This window comes from Narcine bancroftii, chromosome 7 (genome assembly GCF_036971445.1).
Source record: "Narcine bancroftii isolate sNarBan1 chromosome 7, sNarBan1.hap1, whole genome shotgun sequence".
Taxonomy (NCBI): domain Eukaryota; kingdom Metazoa; phylum Chordata; class Chondrichthyes; order Torpediniformes; family Narcinidae; genus Narcine; species Narcine bancroftii.
Genome location: NC_091475.1, coordinates 142,363,629 through 142,385,262, shown reverse-complemented (window position 1 = coordinate 142,385,262; position 21,634 = coordinate 142,363,629). Strand labels below are relative to the sequence as shown.

At 40.8% G+C, this 21,634-nt stretch overlaps 1 protein-coding gene across 1 annotated transcript in view; it reads right to left on the bottom strand.

Moving 5' to 3' along the window:
* Positions 1 to 539: 539 nt before the first annotated feature.
* The window catches only part of LOC138739179 (uncharacterized), a 448,454-nt gene continuing 427,359 nt past the window's right edge, over positions 540 to 21,634 (bottom strand). Inside the window, exon 2 of the transcript XR_011342069.1 lies at positions 540 to 960. The gene's annotated coding sequence lies outside the window, so the exon portion shown is untranslated. The remainder of the gene's footprint in view (positions 961 to 21,634) is intronic.

Sequence of the window (21,634 nt, the reverse complement as noted above, 5' to 3'; positions counted from 1 at the left end):
GAGATTTATTGTTCCAGGATTTCCACAACTGAGGTACCACCATTAGTCACCTCAATGTCTCGCTGATGAAACTTGCCCCATCAGAGTTTTCCAGATGGTAACCTCTTTCTTTCAGGTTACAACAGAGCTCTTTCTATTCCTCTTATTCCAAGAGAAACATCAGACAGATAGTACTTCCAGCCATCCACTGCTTTTGGAATTTTTCATCAGTTTCAACCAGCTTTTCCTGGCTTGCATTGTTCAACTGTTTTTCAGTGTCACACACACACAAGCTGAAAGAGCTTCTCTTCTCTCCCTCTTTCTCTCTCTCCAACTGAAACTCCAACTTCCAGAAAGCCCATGTGACTCTCTCACTTGCAAAATCCCCATCTTCTTCAGCAAACAACAGGAATTCTTCTCCTTGGTCAAGATGTTGTCTTAGGTAAACAAAACCTTTCTGTGCTCTCTGTCAAAACTCTTGAAGAGAGCTTCCAACAGCCAGAGCGTCTCCAGTCCATTCATTTTATGACATCAGTTCAATTAACACCAACTTGTGTTAGGTCTGCTTTGTTCATGAATGAGTGAGACAAACACCAGGCTGAGTCGAAATCAGGGTTCTTTGTTCTTTATTACCGGATTGTAACACTTGCGACTAACCATGTTAGTCGGAGAATGCATTCTGCCGTTATCAGCAAAATGGTGATTTTTTATACCCTTGGATATGTGCTTAGAACATCATCATATCATTACTTGTCCAATGACTAAAACTGTTGCTATCCTTTCCCTGCTAGCTTCCTGCCTCTCAATCCATCAATGTCTCTCTTATCTTGTAAGTACAAGGATGCATTCACATCTTGTTACAGCCCTGTACATTCCCATCTCATGATGTTTTACCTAACAGGAGTACAAGGACACCTCCCCTTCTTGTTACTGCCCTGTACAGGGTAACTCCCTACACATTCCCATCTCATGATGTTTTACCTTACACTTGTGAAATGTGCTTAGCATTCTCCAATCTTTCTGCAATTATTGAATATGAATTCTTCAGTCTTTCAAATAAGATCTGTTTTAAAAAGTGTGTATGTATGTAACCCACTCTAAATCTTACCAAATTCTCCCCGAATATCACCAAATTCTCCCAAATTATAAATCAATTACAAGGTCCCTCTGTTCCACAATTTCCCCTAAAACCCTACCAAGCATGGTGTTTGTTCCAGCATCTGTAATGAGTAGTAAAATGAAGGAAACCTGATGGGATGCCGATTAAATCAATGCCTGGGACATCTGATTAGCATCAATGTGAGAAAGATGAGTTGTCTCAACAGAATTCTGTTAGCTGACCCTGTGCACAGAACAAATACTTTGGGTTGGTCTGCTCCAGAGACATCCTGATAATTACAGAACTGGTGGTTAAAATGTTTAAGTAATTCTGAAACAGTTCCATTTGGAATTTGAACATATTAAAGAAACAGGTGCATATATGGAAAAATAATTGACTTATCACCATGTCAGTTCTTAAAATCAAAACAATGTTGAGGCAATATTCAAAGAAATATATAAAATTGTGCCTCATAGGAATGATCAATGGTAACAATGGAGAAAACCTCTCCTCAGAGTTTCTAAATTAGGTGCTTGGATCTCATCAAGTCAAATCCAAAACAAGTCATTTAGTGCAGGAGATATCAATTAGAGTGAGGTTTGGATGATGTGAATCTAACTGAAGAGTTGTATAATGAAAGAGTTAATGAGCCATGTTTGCGCTTTCTGAACCAAAAGCACTTTGAATAGTTGGAGTTTTACTTTGTTTGGATTCAAAATTTGAGCCAGAGGAGTGCAAAACGTTCTGGAGAATATGTAGAATCTGAACAATCTCCTGGCCATTTGAGTCTGTTGTATTTATCAATCGGACAGCTGACCACCAAGAATATGGAATACTGTTCGTTGGATGCTCATGAGCAAAGATTCAAATCAATTAATGAGGCACTCAGGGTGAAACCTTTGTTATATTATTTTGATTATAAGAAAGAAGAGATATAACATGAAAGGGGCTTAGAGAAGTTCCTGCAGGAGTGTTAACCAATAGCATACACTAAAAAAAAAGCTCTGATAGATGCACGATCAGGTTATCCACAAATTGAGAAAAACCTAGTTGTTGTGATCTTCAGATTAGAGAAGTTCCTCCAGTACATGTACAGGAGAACTGTACACATGCATATTGATCACAAGCCACTCAAAATTATTGCTGATGACTAACTTAATAAAGCATCAAAGGGGTGAAAAGGGTATGCTTGTAAGAATGCATGAATAACATGTGAAGATTTAGTATTGTCTGATTAAACACATGCAGGTGACATATTTAGTTGAGCTTTTTTTAAGATTAAGAGATGGTGCAGATTCTAAACTGATGGAGGTATCTGAAATGCTGCTAGATGATAGCAATACAACACTTGAAGGGAACAATTCAGGCAGCTTGAAACAGGGAGATTGTGAAGATGAATATGCTCTCAGAATGTAGTACCATCTCAGAGATGAAATAGGCACTCAGAGTGACCCGATCTTCAAAGGTTAAAAGAGTAATAGTTCCTGAACTAGGAAAGTGCAACATGATCAGACACCTCCACTCTCACTCATCGAATGGTTTCTTTAACAAAGCAAGAGGAACAATGTGCAGAAATCGTGGCTGAAAAATCTTGAGTAAGGAACCAACAACAGGAATACTCCATTCTCATCAAATCTTGAATAAGCCTGATATGAAAGTTAGGTTGATCCTGTTTCAGATCAACAAGAAATTTCATTTGTTGACCAAAGGCTATTTTCCTCACATCTTGGATATAAAATTTGCAAAATGCCTAAACATTTAGTTATTTGGATGATCTCAGATTATTTTACAGAATGTTCTTTCCCTGAAATGTTGGTCGAATAATGGACTGCAGTTCACAACGGAAAAGTTAGCAATCCTCTCAATAAAGAGTTTGATGACAGGACTTCATTGCCTTATTTTCCACAGTTATAGAGAAGGAGAGAATGGCATGAAGATGACCAAGGTGATACTGAAGAAGGCTAAAGAATCAGAACACATCCATTTGTCCTGAAGCCTCTATGATGATGCAATCACAAAGTCAGTGGCTATACTTTGTAAGTGTCTGAGAAGATTCAGTATGTCACCAAAAACCCTCAAAATCTTCTACAAGTGAATCTTGAAGAGCATTCTGGCTGGTTGCATCACTGCTTGGCATGGAGGTGCCAACTCTCAGGACAAGAATAAACTCCAGAGGATTGTTAACTTAGCCTGTGACATCACAAGCACCACTCCCTCAAAGATATCTACATGAGGTGGTGTCTTAACAAAGCAACCTCTATACTCAAAGACCCTCACCACCCAGGCCATGCCCTCTGCACTCTGCTACCATCGGGAGAAAGGTACAGGAGCTTAAAGATGAGCCCTCAGCAGCACAAGGAGAGCTTCTTCCCCACTGCCATCAGATTCCTGAATAATCAATGAACCAAAGATGCTGCCTTACTTTTCATGCACTTCTATTTTTTATTTTTTTTAACTTATATTAATGTTGTAAGATGATTATAATATGAATGTTTGCACGATGATGCTGCCACAAAACACCAAATTTCATGACTTGTTCATGCCAATAAATTCTGATTCTTATTTTGTAGCAAGCTAGCCTTTTAAAAGACACATAAAATTGCAAACCAGAAATTTACTTCCATCTATTGAAAACCTACTCAACCCAGAAATACAGAACGAAACATGTAACAGAACCTTTGGAAGTGTCAGAAGAAAACAGGTAAACTTGTACAACAGTGCAATACACAAAAATTCTGGAGTACAGTGTAACCAACATTTCTAGCCTGAGCCCTTCATCAAGGTCCTAACTCCAAACATACAACAGAAGTGTCAGAGATGTACCCCTGTTCAGAGATGGAGAGACAGAGCAGATGAAACCTGCATCAGGTTAACCTCAGCAGTACCAACCTCAGTTCGAATGAGGTCTGGACCATGGAGGGCACCTCAAATCAAAGAAAAAGGCACCATTTCAAAACAACCAACAAAACAAGTATGATGCACAATAAATGGTGGTTACACAACTAATCCTCAATAATGTGAACTCTATAGCTCAGTCTCAAGTTCCAGGAAACTACAACCAGATCAGGAAAGGCAGACTATCCAAGCGAACTATGAAGAAAATATTATATCAAATAAATTATCAGAAGATCAGACTTTATGACACATTTGTTTTATTTTTCATTTTGAATTATGTGAATACCCTTTGTTGTTGATATAAGTTTGGATCTATATCTCACTAACATTTGTAATTTATGACCAATTGTCCTCCTTGTATTGATACTTTATTCTGTGGAAGTGTTGCCTAAGTCAAGAAGAACAAATTTAAGATGAGCAAGAACTTTAGAGGGAATGTAAGGAAGTATTTTTTTCAGCCAGAGGATGATCTTAATCAGGAACACAATGTCAGAGAATGTGGTGGAGGTACATTGAAGAAGCATCTAGACAGCGTTTGAAAGACCAATGCTTAATAGACTCTGACCAAGTGCTGATAACTAGGATGAACGTGGATAGGTATTTCAGATTTTCAGATTTCAAATTTATTGTCAGAATACATCATGATATCATATACAACCCTGAGACACGGTGGAGAAAAGGCTAGGATTCTGTGCTGTATATATTCTTAAATTTATTTTCTCAATTCTCCACTGTATTTCTGACATGTGCTTCTGATGGGGTATGGATCTGTCCATTATCTTTCCTTGAAAGGAGCCTTTGTGATGGATTACAGTGTACAAAATCTATTCATTCAAAGGAAATTAATTATATCACACATTTTCCGCATAACCACTGCCTTGTCTTATCTTGTCTTATAAATTGCCCTGTTTAGAAGAAAGGTCCTTGTTTGTAGAATAAGTATTTGCCTACAGGCATCAATTTTTCAATCTACAAAATTGGAGAAAATGAAATGAAGCACATTAACAAGTTCCACGATGGCTCTTTTGTAAGCTTCTCCACTCCACTGAACTAATGAGAGACTCACTCATCAAGAAAGTCATGAGGCATTCGATCAGTGGAAGCTTGGCTGTGTGGATTTTTTTAAAAAATGGCTTGCAATTTTGTAATGTGTTTTGCAATAGACTGAAGGCTGTGTTCCTTTTTCGACTGCTGACAAACATTTGTTGCAATGTTTATGTTTCATTCTATTGACAGGAAGTGAAAGAATAGCAGTCAAAATAACCATAGAACACGACAGCACAGAAAGCAGGTCATTTGGCCCTTCTAGTCTATTCTGCTAATGCCATTAACTTTCACCCAGTGCAGAACCCTCTCATCTATGTATCTATTCAATTTATTCTTAAAACTTTAGAGTGAGCCTGCATTTACCATGTCAGAAGGCAGCTCATTCCACACTCCCACCACTCTTTGAGTGAAGAAGTTCCCCTTAATATTCCCCAAAACCTTTCCCATTTTACACTAAAGCCATGTCCTCTAATATTTATCTCTCCTAATCTAAATTGAAAGAGACTACTCACGGTCACTCAGTCGATACCTTTCATAATTTTGTAAACCTTAATCAAATCTCCTCTCATTATTCTATGCTCCAAGGAATAAAGTCCTAACCATGTAACTCAACTCCTAAGGACCTGGCCACATCCAAGTAAATCTTCTCTGGATTCTTTCAATCTTACTGACACCTTTCCTGTAGTTTGGCAACCAGAACTGCACACAATACTCCAAATGTGGCCTCCCCTATGTCTTATACAATCTCACCATAACATTCCAAATCCTATACTCAGTACTTTAATTTATGAAGGCCAAGATGCCAACCCTATTTACCTGTGATGCCACTTTCAGTGAATTATGTATCTGTATTCCCAGATCCCTTTGTTCCTCCGCAATTCTCAGTGTCCTACTATTTATGATGTATGTCCTACCTTGGTTTGTCCTTCCAAAATTCAATGCCTCACACTTGTCTGCATTAAATTCCATCTGCAATTTTCTGTCCCATTTTTCCAGTTGGTCTAGATTCCTCTGCAAGTTTTGAAGGCCTTCCTCACTGTCCACTATGCCTCCAATCTTCGTGTCATCAGCAAACTTGGTGATCCAATTTACCAAATTATCATCCAGATCTCTGATTGTACACAACAAATAACAATGGTCCCAGCACCAATCCTTGACCCACACCACAAATCACAGGCCACTCTCTGTCTTCTCCCTTACAATTCAATTTACAATATCTTCATGGATACCTAGTGTCTGAATCTTTTGAACTAGCCTCCCATGTGGGTCTTTACTAAAGTCCATGTAGACAAGATGCACAGCCTTTTCTTCATCTACTTTCTTGGTAACCTCCTCAAAAAACTCTATAAGGTTTGTTAAACATGACCTACTATGCACAAAGCCATGCTGACTATTCTTAATCAGGCCATGGCTGTCCAAATTCTTGTATACCCGATCTCTGAGAACACCCTTCAATAATTTCCCTACTAGTGATGTCAGGCTCACCAGCCTATAATTTCCTGGTTTACGTTTGGAGCATTTTTTTTGAACAATGGATTAACATGAGCTACCCTCCAATCCTCCGGCACCTCACCCAAGGTTAAGGACAGTTTAAATATTTCTGCCAGGGCCCCTGCAATTTCTACAATAGTCACCCTGAAGGTCCAAAGGAATATCATGTCAGGCCCAGGGGATTTATCTACTTTTATTCACTATAAGGCAGCAAGCACCTCCTCCTCTTTAATCTCAATATGTTCCATGACACAAGTGGTTGTTTCCCTTCCTTCCTTATACACTATTCCAGTTTCCTGAATAAAAACTGAAACAAAAAAAAGTTTAAGATCTCCCCCATCTCATGAGGTTCTACACACGGATGACCACTCTGATCTTTTAGGGGACCATTTTTGTCCCTTACTATCCTTTTACTCTTAATGTAGTAACTCTTCAGATTTACCTTCACATTATCTCCCAAAGCAACCTCATGTCATATTTTTGCCGACCTGATTTTCTTCTTAAGTATTTTCTTACACTTTCTATGCTCTTTTAGTACCTCATTTTCTCCTTATTTTCTACACCTGCTATAATCTTCTTGCTTCTTCTTAACAAGATCACCAATATTCCTTGAAATCCAAGGTCTCCTCTGCCTGTTAACTTTGCCTTTAATTCTAACAGGATCAGGCAAACTCTACTCTCTCAAAATGTCGCATTTGAAGGCCTTCCACCTACTGAACACATCCTTGCCAGAAAAAAAAACAACTTATTCCAATACACTCTTCCTAGATCCTTTCTCATTTCCACAAAATTGGCCTTTATCCAATTTAGAATCTTAACTCAAGGACCAGACCTATCCTTATCCATAATTAACTTGAAACTAATGACATTATTGTCACTGGACGCAAAATGGTTGCATACATATACTTCTGTCTGGTTCCCTAATAGATCAAGTATTGCATTTTCTTTCATTGGTACCTCCATATATTGATTTAGAAAACTTTCCTGAACACATTTGACAAACTCCAAGCCATCCAGCCCTTTTACAGTATGGGAGTCCCAGTCAAAATGTGGAAAGTTAAAATCTCTGACTATCTCTTGATAGATTTTCTCCTCCAATTCTCTCTGATTATTGGTCAATCCATAATACAACTCTATCAGTGTGGTCACACCTTTCCCATTCCTCACCTCCACCCCATGGCTTCTGTAGATGAGTCCTCTGTGGTGTCCTGTCTTAGCACAGCTGTGATATTTTCCCTGACTAGCAATGCAACTCCTCCCCCTTTTATCCTTCACTCTCTATCTCATCTGAAACAATGGAACCCCAGAACATTGAGTTGCCAGTTCTGCTTCTCCTGCAACCAAGTCTCACTAATAGCAATAATGTTACATTCTCACCTGCCAATCCACACTTTTACTCTCCTGCCTTTCCAACAATTATCTTTGCATTGAAATAAATACACCTGGGAACATTTCTATCACATACATACATTTGATTTCAGCCTATACATGACTGACAAAAGGCAAAGGAGGAAAAACCCAACACCCAACCCCAACCAACCAATTTTCCCCTGCAACCGCTGCAACCGTGTCTGCCTCTCCCGCATCGGACTTGTCAGCCACAAACGAGCCTGCAGCTGACGTGGACATTTACCCCCTCCATAAATCTTCGTCCGCGAAGCCAAGCCAAAGAAGATATAAGATACATGAAGTCCTCGCATGACCTTTATCCTCCTCCACCTCACTATCTACTCTAACATACTGGTTCCCATCCCCCTGCCAACCTAATTAAAAACCACCCGGAGCATCACTAGCAAACGTACTACCAAGGATGTTAGTCCCCCTAAAGTAGCCCATCAGAGAACGGCCCACCTTCTCTGGAACAGAGCCCAGTTGTCCAGAAATATGAGGCCATCCCACCTGCACAATCTCTTTAACCATATATTTAGCTGCATTCCTATTTCTAGCCTCACTAATATGTGACACAGTTAGCAGAGCTGAGATCACAACCCTGGCGGTACTGTCCTTCAACTTCACACCAAACTCCCTAAACTCTCTCTGCAGGACCTCCTCATTCTTTCTACCCACATCATAGGTCCCTACATGAACCATGTCATCTGGCTACTCACAGTCTCCTGAGAATACTGAGAACTTGATCAGAGCTATCACGGACCCTGAAACCATGGAGGCAACAAACCGTTACGGATCATTGATCTCTCCCACAGAAACTCTTACCTGTCCCTCTAATGATCAAATCTCCTATCACTACTGGTTTCCTTTTTTCCTTCCTTCCTTTCTGAGCTGAGGATCCAACCTTGGTACCAGAGTCGAGACCACTACAACATCCCTGGTAGGTAGTCCCCACCAATAGTATCCAAAATGGTATACTGATTGCTGATGGGAACACCCACAGGGATCCTTTGCTTTGTCTGTCTATTCCCCTTCCCTCTCCTGACAGTCACTCAACTACCTGCCTCCTGACATTTGGGAGTGACTGTCTCGCTGAAGCTCCTGTCTATTACTGATTCTGCCTCCTGAATGTTCCAAAGTTCATCCAACTCCAGTTCCAGTTCCTTAACTCAATTTGTCAGGAGCTTCAGCTTGATGCACCTTTTGCAGATGTTGTCATCAGGGACAGTTGTGCTGTCCCAGATTTCCCACATCCCACAATCGGAGCAACCCACTGCCCTAGACGACTCCGTTACCTACTCTTATTTTAATTAAAGGATTAAATAACCTCAGTTGGCCTTACTTCCCTGAAGTAAGTTCGTCCTCAGCTTCCCAAAGCCACTCGATCCAAAGCCTCAAAGCTCCACTCCTACACTGAGCCACATACTCACTAAGCACTCCTCACTGGCTGCTCCTCTTCAGCTTCCCCTCCTTTTATTTGTCCCTGCCAATTATCTCAAGTACTCACTCCCACAAATGAACACTCTGTTTAACCCTTCAGTTGCCCACCTCAGCTGGTACCTTACACTCTCTATTCTCCCGAGTCCTTGGCTCCTTCTCTTGCAGTGACAGTCCCCAAGATCACAAAAGAACCTATGAAAAAAAAAGAAAGTGTGCTTTCCCACATAAATTCCAAATTGACAATAACGTAACCAGTTTTCTCTGCCAGATCTCTTCAAGAGGTAGCTGCTTAACATCTGGAATAAGTTTATGTTTTTATAAAAAGGTGCTCTTTCTTTCAATATAGTTCATCCAAACATTGACATAATTGGCATAAAAAGTATGGAATTTGAGGTCTAGGTAATATTCAGTTTATGAATCAAAGGCTCTGTATTGTTCTTATTCTCAAAATTACATCATTGCAAGAGATTCACTTCAATGTTTCCCTGCCTAAACAACTTCATTTGCTTCATAATTGATGCTCCTAACACTAATTTGTCAGAACTAGGGGGTCTTTGCTGAGGTGATTGCTTCATACATTCACAAACCCTTTTTGCTTTCACCACATTGTCTTCAGCATTTCAAAACAACAGCTTATTTTGGCTTCAAAACAACCAGGAATGGATTAACCCTGCCACCAATACGCACACCTCATTTAAAAGTAATCTGGAAACATTTCACATCATCGCAGATGATATATAGTTGCATTATTGCCCAACCAGAAATGAGAAGCAATGAATTATGATATGAATAATGTCTACATATCTCGGGTAAAATAATTTAGGAAAAGATTTGTAAGGATTCTCTTCAATAACTTGTGATGAATTTCTGCAATATCTTGATCATTGAAGCTTTGCAACTGCTTTAACAATAGTTAAAATTGTAAAACTCTGCGACAAAGGCAAATTTCACAGAATTTTACAAAGGCTTCAATCATCTCTGTTCTCTCTTGTGGCTAGCTATAACTGTGGCTATTACAATTAAAACTGAGGAATGATATATTTGTGTTGTTGCATTGATTTAAAAAAAAATCATCTCAATGCTTGCAAAGATCTGAGCTAAATACATGCACTTTGACATCAACAAGCAGAGATCTGCGGATGCGCTGCGGATATGTCTTCAGCTGACATATTCTAAAGAGTGAAGTGTGACGTGAAGATATGAATTTTGATCAAGGTAGTCAATAACAAATAAAGCTCACCCTTATAGATTAAATTCATCTATAATGATGAAATGCGTGTGGCTTAATTTGATTTCCTCTGAATTTGGTCCAAGGGATTGCAATGTGATGTCCATGCTGCCTGCTCATTAGAATGATTTCTACGTGCAGCTAGCAGTAATCTTGTTATTGATTGTCTGCGAGCACCAGTGAAAGACAAGCTCTATTTCTTAAAGAACAGGAACACTGTGGCTGCTGCAGACACTGGTATTCAGTTTGGAACACATTTTGATCTGTGTGATATTTTTGAATAGCTAATCAGGGGAGTATGTTTGCTGTGAGAATTTCCAATGCTACATTGGAAGCCTTTGCCAAAAGTCAATAATATGGTGCAGCAGTTAGTTTCACTTCCACAGGGAATTTAATGGGCTGGTGAATTTTGCACCCTGTGTATGTTGATGCCAGGTTAATCAGGGGAAATTGATGGACATATAAGAAGGAACAGGTCACAAGGAGGTAAATAGGGTTGTGTGATTGATGGGATTGCTCTAATAATCTCAATGACTTTACATGTAATGAGAAAATAGGAGAAAAAAATATTAGAATTGGAAAGGAGGAACCATCAATTTAGTGTATAGGACATCAGGCAAACTCTCAGAAGGTCATAACGCAATTTAATTTTGTTGGTTATTGTCAGAAATGAAGCCTCAAGGATTTAAATGCAGTGCTGCAAGTCATTAGATCTTAACACAGTTAGTCAAGGTTATTCTTTGTTCCTTCAAATGCCATATCCATCCACTGCACCACAAGCCTCAACTGCTGCATAAGGCATATACCTATCGCTTAAACACTAACAATGACTCTCAATCAAGACTTCATTTCTCTGTCTATGTCTGTCTCTCTATCTCTTTCACTCTGTGCGTGTGTGCACGCACGCGCACACACACACACACACACACACACACACACACACACACACACACACACACACACACACACACACACACACACACATACACACACACACACACACACACACACACACACACACTTTTCAATACTTGTCAACATCACTCAACCTGGCATTTTTATGCTCCTTGTCTGATTACATTCCATCAAGTCACATACACATACACGGCATGACTACAATTTGGAACATAATTTCTTTTTTTTCCTTACAGATCAGAATTGAAGGGATGGGAAAAGCTTGTTAACCAGGCCTTTTCAATGGCATTGGTATAACTCTGGGCTCATGCCAGCTGATGGCCTTGATGAAACTTTTAATCACTCCAGCATTCATCTTCTGCTTCCTCACTAGCTATCTCTCTGTCACTGTGATGAATGTTCTGTCAATAGTTATTGTATTCACCATAACTTTGCTTTTGTGGCTTTATCAATACAAATTCTTAGATTCCCAAGATCCATCCCTCTCTTAACCCTGCCAACTGGACATTATTGCACAGGATTAATGAGGCCAGATATGAGAGGAAATTTCACACAGAGAGGAAACTGGCATCTGTGGTTTGTAGCCAGGGCTGGAAGCTGATGTGCTAGATCCTTTGAGAGAGAACTTACACATTTGTACTGCCTTCAGTGCAAAAGGATGATACCTCTGACAGGGCAATGAGGCTTATGAGGATTGTTACGAGCCAGGAGGACTTCAAAAACAGGCAGCAATAGAAATTCACCAAGGCAATGGTTACTTAAACAAAAATGTTTTTAATTTTCTTCATACATAATAATAATATCAATATTTAACTTGTTACTATTAACTTTACCCCCTTCTAATTCTAAGCACACATGTATTCAATGCGTTTGTGTTCAGAAAAGTTCTTTATTTCACTGTTCAATCATTCATTTTTCACTTCTCCAAGTTCACTGGGATCAGGCAGTTTTCCATATTGTGCACAGAATTGAACATTTATGATCTTCACCAGGCTCTGGTGGATTATCTTAAATTGTTACTGCTCAGGAAGGTCTGTTAGTTTCCGAGAGAGGTATTCATTGTTTGTTATGCACACACAAACAGACTGCCTTCAATAACCCACTTCAGTGTCTTGCTGAAGAAATGCCCCCCCCCCCCCCCCACCGTGGGTTTTTCCAAAAGATAACTCTTCTTCTAGGTTACCACAAAGAGTTTTTTTTTCTCCCCTATTTCAGGAGAAACACATTAACCAGCCAAACTCTCGTGTAATTTACTACAAGGCTGAACTCAGAACTCAAAATCCATCTTCAAATGGTGTCCTGCAGCAGGTCTGCAAAACTTTCAGTCTTCAACACTCACTGCTGCAGTAAACTGACTGTCTCTCTCTCCCCAAAGAGAGACAGATGTTTTTTCTCTCTTTGTAAAACCACATGAACTATTTTAGTACAACAGACTTCAACCAGAAATTTGGATCACTGGCGCCAGTTTAGCAATAAAAGATCAATCTGTTTCTGAGTTGGTCATCTGTTCATACATGTTGTTCCTTTAAAGACAATATTCCATTTCAATTCTTCAACATCAGTCCAATTAACACCTACTGTAAAGTCTTCACAGGCACTCTTCATGGTTTCTGTAAAGTCAATGGCAGATATGAAGGTGCCACCTGCACATGTATTTGCATTCCAAATGAGATGTTTGTCTGTGAAATGTAACCAGGGATTTTCAAATTGGATTGCAACATGAGTTTAACCTGCCAATTTGGCAGGTTATCTACCTGTATACAGGCCAATTTGTTGGTAGAATTTAAAAAGAAAACTGCATGGGTTGGCAAACCACCTTGGAGGTGGATTGACTACCCTTGTGCATGCACTGTGTAACCGATCGACGGCTGCCCAGGGAGAAAATGACGTCAGATCTTGTGTGCAATGGTCGTCTTCCTTACCCATAATCCCCCATGCTGCTGGAATGCCAGAGCAATTCTAGCAGTGTGGAGGATTATGGGTAACAAAGGGGGCTATTGCTCCTGCCCCAACTCCAGTTCCTATCTGCCCATTCTACTCCCCGCCAGCCCACTATTCTCCCCACCAGCCTGACAGCATTCACCCGCTGGCCTGACAGCTTTCCCCTCCGACCCCGCCTCCTCATTCCTCCCGACAGCATTCTGACTCTTCACTTGCCCTGGCCCCAACAGTGCCCCAACTCCCCCCCCCCCCATTCGATTCTCCGCCAACCCTGGCCACTTAGCTTTTAGAGGCTAAGACAGGTAAAAGGGGATTCCCTGCGGGGACTCCAGCGACACGGTGAGTGCATGACAAGTCATTCACCGGGACACTGAAGGAGTGGGAACGCCCTTAAATTGCTCAGTTGCCATTCGACCAGAAAATTTAGAGTCCAGTGTGTAAGGGCTTGCAGGGGCCCACTACATGGTTATAATATACAGGTCCCGAGCAGCCCCAGTTTGTAAATGCCTACTGAGATGTCTGTTTGTGAAGTGTGACCTAAACTAAACCCCCACAGTCTAAACATTTTGAATATATATTTTATCATAATTTTATTAACCCATTCTGTAACAGGATGCCTAACCAAATGTGCATTGTATATTCTGCCAGTCAGGCAGAGGAGACTACACACAGAAAGTTTTATCATCTGGATCAGAGAGGAGACTCTTCAGTACCATCAGCACTTTATCATTACAACATCTGGTGAAGTTGGCTTTTGTTTTCATGGAAGTACCTGGAGAAGAACCAAAGATTTTGTGACTCATCTTTCAGTCTCAGGATGCCCCAATCAGAGATCTCCATAGTCGCATAAAAACACAATTATTGTTAGCTGAGAGCATTTTGAACAAAGAAATGTCTCAGATAGCCAGCACCCAAAGAGAACACTCTAAACATCTGGAAGCTATGTGAGAGGTTCAATTGTTGATGCCACTGTAGGTGTGGAGATTCTAATGAGAATCAAGGTATTTCCCCATTCTAGTGAGGCTTACATTTGCATCATGGATCTTGAAACTGCTGCCTTGCCTTGAAGAGTCTGCATTTTGTTTTCCCCAGACATCTACCTCATACTGCAATTCTCAGGTGAATTTTTCTGCCACAAATTTTCTCTAGAGTCTGTGTGTAGAAAGAGTATGGAGTGGTGAGTGTTCTCTGCTCTGGACATGAAAGACTAATGAAATTAAGGGAAGATAGGCTGGGCAATCAAATTGATGAGATGCTCTGAGAACCAGAATGGACTTGAATGATCTCCTGTTTCAGAAAGAAATAGGTGAATGCAAGTCTCCATAGGAAATTGCTGGAATCAGAATATATCCCTTCAGGGGCAAAAGATTTAATCAGGGGGTCATCTGCTAGATCTTAAAGTGATGTTGAGCATTAGGCAGGGAACAACCACACTGGGGCACTGCAGCCTAAGAATAGGCCTGGTAAGTCAAGGTGGAAATCATTTATGGAGACTATCTCTAGAATATATTGGTACTATTAATGTATATTCAGAAGTATCATTTTGATTTATATTGTGTTTACCTTTGCGAGTTAGGCAGCTTTATATCAAATGTTTACTCTTTAAACCTCACACCAATAGGACAAATAGATGGAACTTATGACAGATGGGTCAATGCACCATGAAACACTTTCTTTTATTGAAACTCTCATCATTCCATTATGTGATTAATGTATTTGAAAACGTGGACATCAAAGATGACATTATTGTTTGCTTGAGAGCCAATAGTCACCATTCAATGGGGTAAGAGATGGAGACAATGCATTTTGATCAACAGTATCAATGAACTGCACCATTACCATTTGTAGTATTAGTAGCAGGTGCTCTCCCTCTGCTCCAGGGAGCACATACTAAATATTTTCTTTACCGTACAACAGAGATCTGTGGGGTTTTGCTGCAGACAAGAAGACTCAGGACGACAGTGATCTTTGCTTCAATGCACAGCAGTTCAGGAATGAGAACTTGACAGCAGATCTGCTCACAGGAAGGTATGGACCTCCAATACCTTTGGCTTTGGAAATCATCTACTCTGGTTACGTTGCTCTGCTGACAGTTAGAAATGTCATGGCTCCTTGCCATTGCGCCACTTTGGGAATTACCAGTAGATTCTGCAAAATGTGATCCTCATTACAATACACATCTAGATTGCATCCAAGAACAACTCCAGATTATAAAGACTGCCCAGTAAGACCCGCATTGAAAACTATGTGAATAAAATATTGTATTAAAGAGGCAATGATCTTCACCGCAAGTCATCATCGTAAATGGCATCCCAGATTCCTGACTGCTATGAAATAGAATGTAATTCTTGCAATTTGTATTCTTGGCTTTATTATTTCAGCAATTAACACAATGGAACACTATGGGAATGTACTTTCATTTGAAATGGCTGGTAATCAAAGTATGAGAAATTGTGAACTAATTTCAACTGGAAATATTCTGGATGGATAATACAAGGTTCCCAGTAATGATATTTTGAACAAAATCAAGATTAATACACCTTCTAACTTGAAGGCTGATTTGATTTTGATTTTAAGAATCTTCACTGAAAATCATAAATGAAGCTACTGGTCGAGAAGTCTAGGAATAGAAATCATGATTACTTAGCCAATGGTCAAGTGATAAAAGATTTGTCAGAGATTCTGTGCAAATGAGAAACTGAAATAAGTTTAACTAGAGCTTATATTTGGAGATGCAGATGCTCTGCTTATCGACATTCCAGATACTATGGATTCTGGAATTCTTAGTGCAGAGTGCAGGGAAGGAAGTGTGCCCCCACTGCTTAAGAAAGGACAGAGAGAGACAAAATGCAGAACTGATCTGACATTGGTGGGAGGGAAAATGTTGGAATTCACAATATCCACTACTGAGAGTTTAGAAGATTCAGAGTTGACCTCATTGAACTATATTTATAGGATGTATGCAGGGATCTTGTTTCTCCAGTGAACGTGTCCACAACTGGGGTGGATCCATGTCAATTGAAATGAGAATTTCTTTCACTTACATGGTTATGAACTCTCTACCCCAAAGGAATATGGAAATATATTCTTTGATTCCAAGCAAAGAAGTGATTGACAAAATTATAGACATTATAGAAAAAAATGTGGATAGGACAAGGAGAATGATGCTTAAAGCAGAAGTTCAGCCAGAATCTTGTTAAGTGGTAAAGAGGCCTACACCTGCCCTATTCCTGGCATTCATGTTCTTTCCCTCATTCTTATAGTCTTGACCTTAACCCTAAATTCAGACCAAGGTTAATCAGATGTGAATTTAAGAAACAACTCTTCAAAGAAAGGTCAGAATCATATGCCTCTCTCCTTTACACAGTTAAACAGCAAAGTCTGCAGAAATTAGGATTGTACTGCAATGGATAAAAAGTGCTGGAGAAACTCAAGTAGGTCATACAGCATCTATGGGAAGTAAAGGGTTTTCAACATTTCAAGCCTGAGCCCTTTGCCAAGCTATGTGCAAAGGGCAGACAGGTGCCTGAATATCCACCCATGAACACCCAACTCTTACCCTGTCCCTTCCTTTCTCCTCTGCTCTCCTCTCCACCCACACACCCCACCCCCACAACATTTATATTCAGGTACATGTAGGTTTGGGAATCTTCTGTAAGCATGGGAGTCCTGAACTTGTTCACATTCCTTTTCCCAAGACCCAACAGGTCTGGAATTCTTTGTCAGAGCATTGAAGTGGTGAACTTGACATTTGGGTATCTCTTCCACATTGTGCACTGTCTTGATTTCGAAATCAATGGAAATATGTTGCCTAACTTTCATTTTTTGGTTTGATCTAAATCGTGAAACTCACTCTCCAACAGTACTTAGATGTTACCTTAATCAATGGGATTGCAGCAGTTCAAAAGGTTGGCTCAGCTTCTCAAGTCCAATCTGGCAAAGACAATAAATGTGCTAATCTGCCAGAACTTGAAAGAATGAATATAGGTTCATGGCAATGTTTTGACTATTTAGTGGATGAGTCCAAGTTTGGTGCATCTCTGAATCTAAGAAGCAGTCACTCAGAGTGCATTGGGATAGACATGCTGCAGTAACAGTGTGAGAGGAATAAATGTAATGTCCAGATAAGGAATAAGTTATTAAGTTTCAAGATTTGATATTCATTCATTGTCATGTCATAAAAATGGTGCAATTTTACATGGAATGTGTTTTCATCTGCTGCAAAGCACATGGAAATGCCTTGCATTTCTTCCATTCAGAGAAAGAAAAGCAAAAGAGAATCTCTCTAGAATTACTCAGTCCCAATAACTGGTACCCCTTCAGCCAGTCACGAGCCATTCTCCAGCAGTCCACTGCCTGGTATGAATCCCTTGACCGCAGATGTCAGCAGCCTGCGGTCTGCTTATGTTCCTCGCCTCGAGTCACCAACATCCCATCCCACTGCCTGTTTGTTCTTTAGCTGCAGAGCCACCCACTGATCCGCTGACGGTTCATCTCCGCAGCTTATCCTTCTCAAACAGGGGAGTGTTCTCCACATTTTCTGGTGCCCTGCATCTGTTATCTGCTTGGCCGGAGTCTTCAACCCCACGCGGCAGCTGCCGATCATAGCCACTGCCATCTTGGGTGCAGGCCCTGTGGTTACATAATTTTTAAATAAAACCATTATTGGCTCCAGTAACAGGCCATTTAAAGGCTGTTGAACTGGGCGGCTGGACTCTATGGGAGCACTGTGCCTCTGTTCCCTGCTTCCTGTCCATCTGCACCAGTAGCAGCACTACCCTTTTTCATTGTTTGTGCTTGTTTTTTTTTTACTGCTTATATTATTAATCACCTTCAAATGAACATTTTGTTTATTTTAAGTATTTGAATATTTCTAACTGACAGAAACATTCAAGATATTTAATTTTCTCAACAAGTTTGTCAGCTAGCAGGTGCAAGAATTAACTGGCTGTCAAAGTTCTTTTCAGGTATTTTATAGTCAGGGTTCATTCTGCCTTCCCTTTAGATTTAGGATTTTTTATTCGACTGGCATGCACCATCAAATCAAGGCCATGGTAGTCAGTGAATGCTATCAATATATTTCCCATGCTGGTATATCTCAAAACTTGCTGCAAGTTCTGGCTCAAGCAAATTATTTTCTGAAAAGAGCAATTTAAAACTCTTGATAATAAGGAGATCAAAAATACATTTTTGCTTCACGTACCACATGATAATGGCTGCACCTTAGACTAATTTCTGATATGTGATTCCACTGTGATTGGCAGTGAATTTCAGCAATGAATTTACTGCAAGTAACCAATTGATACTTCTAGGATATTTAGAAATGTGCAATGTTGAGAAACGTAAATCTGTGTGACATTTGATTTGTGAAAATAAATTAGAATTCTGAAAACTATAAGAAGGCAGAGACAACTGGAATTCTTCATTTAATTTTTTTTTTGAGGGAGTTACAGAAAATGGGTTGACCTAGAATCTAAAACTAGTGCAAACCTCCAGAGTAGGGTTCATAATTATATGAGTCAGGTTGGCATGTCGTATGAATTAATCATATTTCCAGATTCTTAGATTAGCTTACAAATTCGTTGTGACTACCAAGGTCCGGGACAATGTATGACCAATTTTGACATGACTCATTCCAATTTCTTTGGATTTAAAAGTACAGGCTTGCTCTAATATATGCTTTGTTGGAGGCTGATTGGAACCACTGGACAATTATTATCAAAAGTAGGGAATGGGTCTAAGAATGAAGCCGTTAACTCTTGCAAAGACCTATCTTCAGGCAGCTGAAGAATCTGTCAGAATCAGTTGCTGGCATCTTTCCCATCTCATGCCATTGCTTGGATCTTGACAATAATTTTAAGTTCACGTTATAATGCAGAATGTTCACCTTTGGTCCTGTCAGGAAAATGCAAGAGAAATATAGAAACATATAGCCCCTTTCCTACTGGCATCTTGTCTCAGGAATTGACGGCTAATTTACTGGTTTAAGTGTTCAGTGGAAAAGAAAAACAATAAGCACGCCAGCATCAAATGACATCAAATCACACTGGGGATTGATGGCTTCTACCCTACACATATCCCCAGTGTCAGCTGATGCCGCCGGCGTGTCGATTAACCCACTAGAAAAAGGACAAAAGTTGCATTCCTGGACTACAGGTGCCTAACTTTTTATCCAGGATACTTGGGACCGGACATCTGCTATTGTTCAGAATTTTTGCGATCCGTCCTCACTCCTGGCAGTTCTTCCATCTGCCATGCTCCCCCTCCCCCAGAGCCAAGTGCCAGCAGCTTTCAGGTGCTCCATCAGTTAATTGATCTGGCCCTCAGGCACACCCCGGTAGTGCAATGGTACCTGTTATCCCTCCCCACCACAGACCCCCAATCCCTTACACCCTAACCCCTACCCCACCTACCCCAAACCCACAATCCCTTACACCCTAACCCCTACCCCACCTACCCCAAACCCACAATCCCTTACACCCTAACCCCTACCCGACCTACCGCAAACCCATTTATCCTCTAACTTCCAACATGCCAGCAGGGTTGGGGTGCTGCCAAGCTGGGAGTTTATGGAGTGACGCTCCGCCAGCTGCATGGAGGTTATGGGTAATGAATATGGCTATTGTTCACGCATTGAGCTGTCACCACAATCCGGTGCAGTGGGGGAGGGGAGAATTCAACAGACAGGGCTGTGTTGTTGGGGGTGTGCCTTTGAGCCAGTCTGTCGAGCTGGTGGAGCACCTGAAAGCTGCTGGCACTCGGCTCCACTGCCCCGACGGCCTGCTCCTACTGCAGCTCTGCACCTCCTGACTGGCCTTCTACCCCGCTTGGCCACTGGCTCTGAGCAGCTAATGATGGCCAAGCTCCCAGGTCACCCTGTCACCCTCGACCTCCACCTGACTACACGCTGGTGAAGAACCCATTCAGCACCGCACCACTCGCCAACCACCCCGACCCCCATGCTCAGCCCAGCTCCCTGGGGGGGGGCAACATCCATCCAGCTCCCTGGGATGGATGGATGGCTGGGGAGGACCGACAGATGGCTGGCAGAGGGGGTTCAGATGGATGTCTGGGGGATGAACAGCGAAGATTCTGATCAACAGCAGTGTCCAGTCCCGACAATCCCAGATGAAAGCTTAGGCACCAGAATTGTTGAAGTTAGACACTCTGATCCCCAGAGATGAGTTGTGTTCAATGGAAATATAGTCAGTGTCCTGGTTCAAAGTGGCCCAGTGGAAACAGCACAAACAGTTTTCTATCCTGGGTCACTGCACGGCGAATTAACTAGGATGCCAGTGCAAAAAAGGCCTACAGAGTAAAATCAACTGGAATTCAAGTAACTGGCAACCCAAGCAAAATCTAAATAAATAAGATTAAATAAATAAAAATCTAAATAAAAGTTTAAAATTGTAAAAGTAAATATTCTCTGAAGCAACTCACAATCCTTGGTGAAGATGGGAGTAAACATTCAGCCAGCAGAGGGCACCAGTCGTGCCCCGTCCGCAGCAGCTGTTTGAATAAAGTTTCAATAAAGTTCTGTTTGAATAAAATGGAGGCACCCAGGATGAAGAGCTGGCTGATTCTGCTTGCTGCTGGGAGACTCTTCCAAAGTCCCAATGTGTTTCCCTTTCTCTGCCTAGTAAGAGTCTTTTCTTTATTAATATTAATATTAAATACATTAGTAAGGCTTTATCAGTAAACCTGTGGTGGGGGGGGGGGGGGGGGGCGGGTATGGGGTAATTATGAAGGAGGCCCAGTTAGTGTATCATTGTTACAATGCCATTTACAGGAATTACCTGATTAAATTGCACTTTACATCATTAAGGACAAAAATGCTGCTTTATTTCTTTTTTTTTTGTCTTTTGAATTGTTTAATCTTAATGCAGATATATTAGGCATTGTAAGAGTGTAAAATTTGCATATCCAGCATTGACTATCCCCAAAGGTGTCGAATACTGGTGATTCTACTGTATTTCTTTTCTTGGGGGGCCAGTGAGCAGTAGCAAGACCACTTCAAACTTTGTTTCAATCACCAGCCCTATTCCAGAGATTGCTGAGTGTTGTCCTATTTAATCCATTACCAAATTTAAAATGCAGGAGAAGCCTCAAAATTATGAAAGTTGAAGGTTGTGGGTTGTAGAAGATGGGGTGGGGGTGGGGGGCTCCGGATGGTGTCACTGCCATTCAATAGGCAGTGCTGCTGCAGCTCA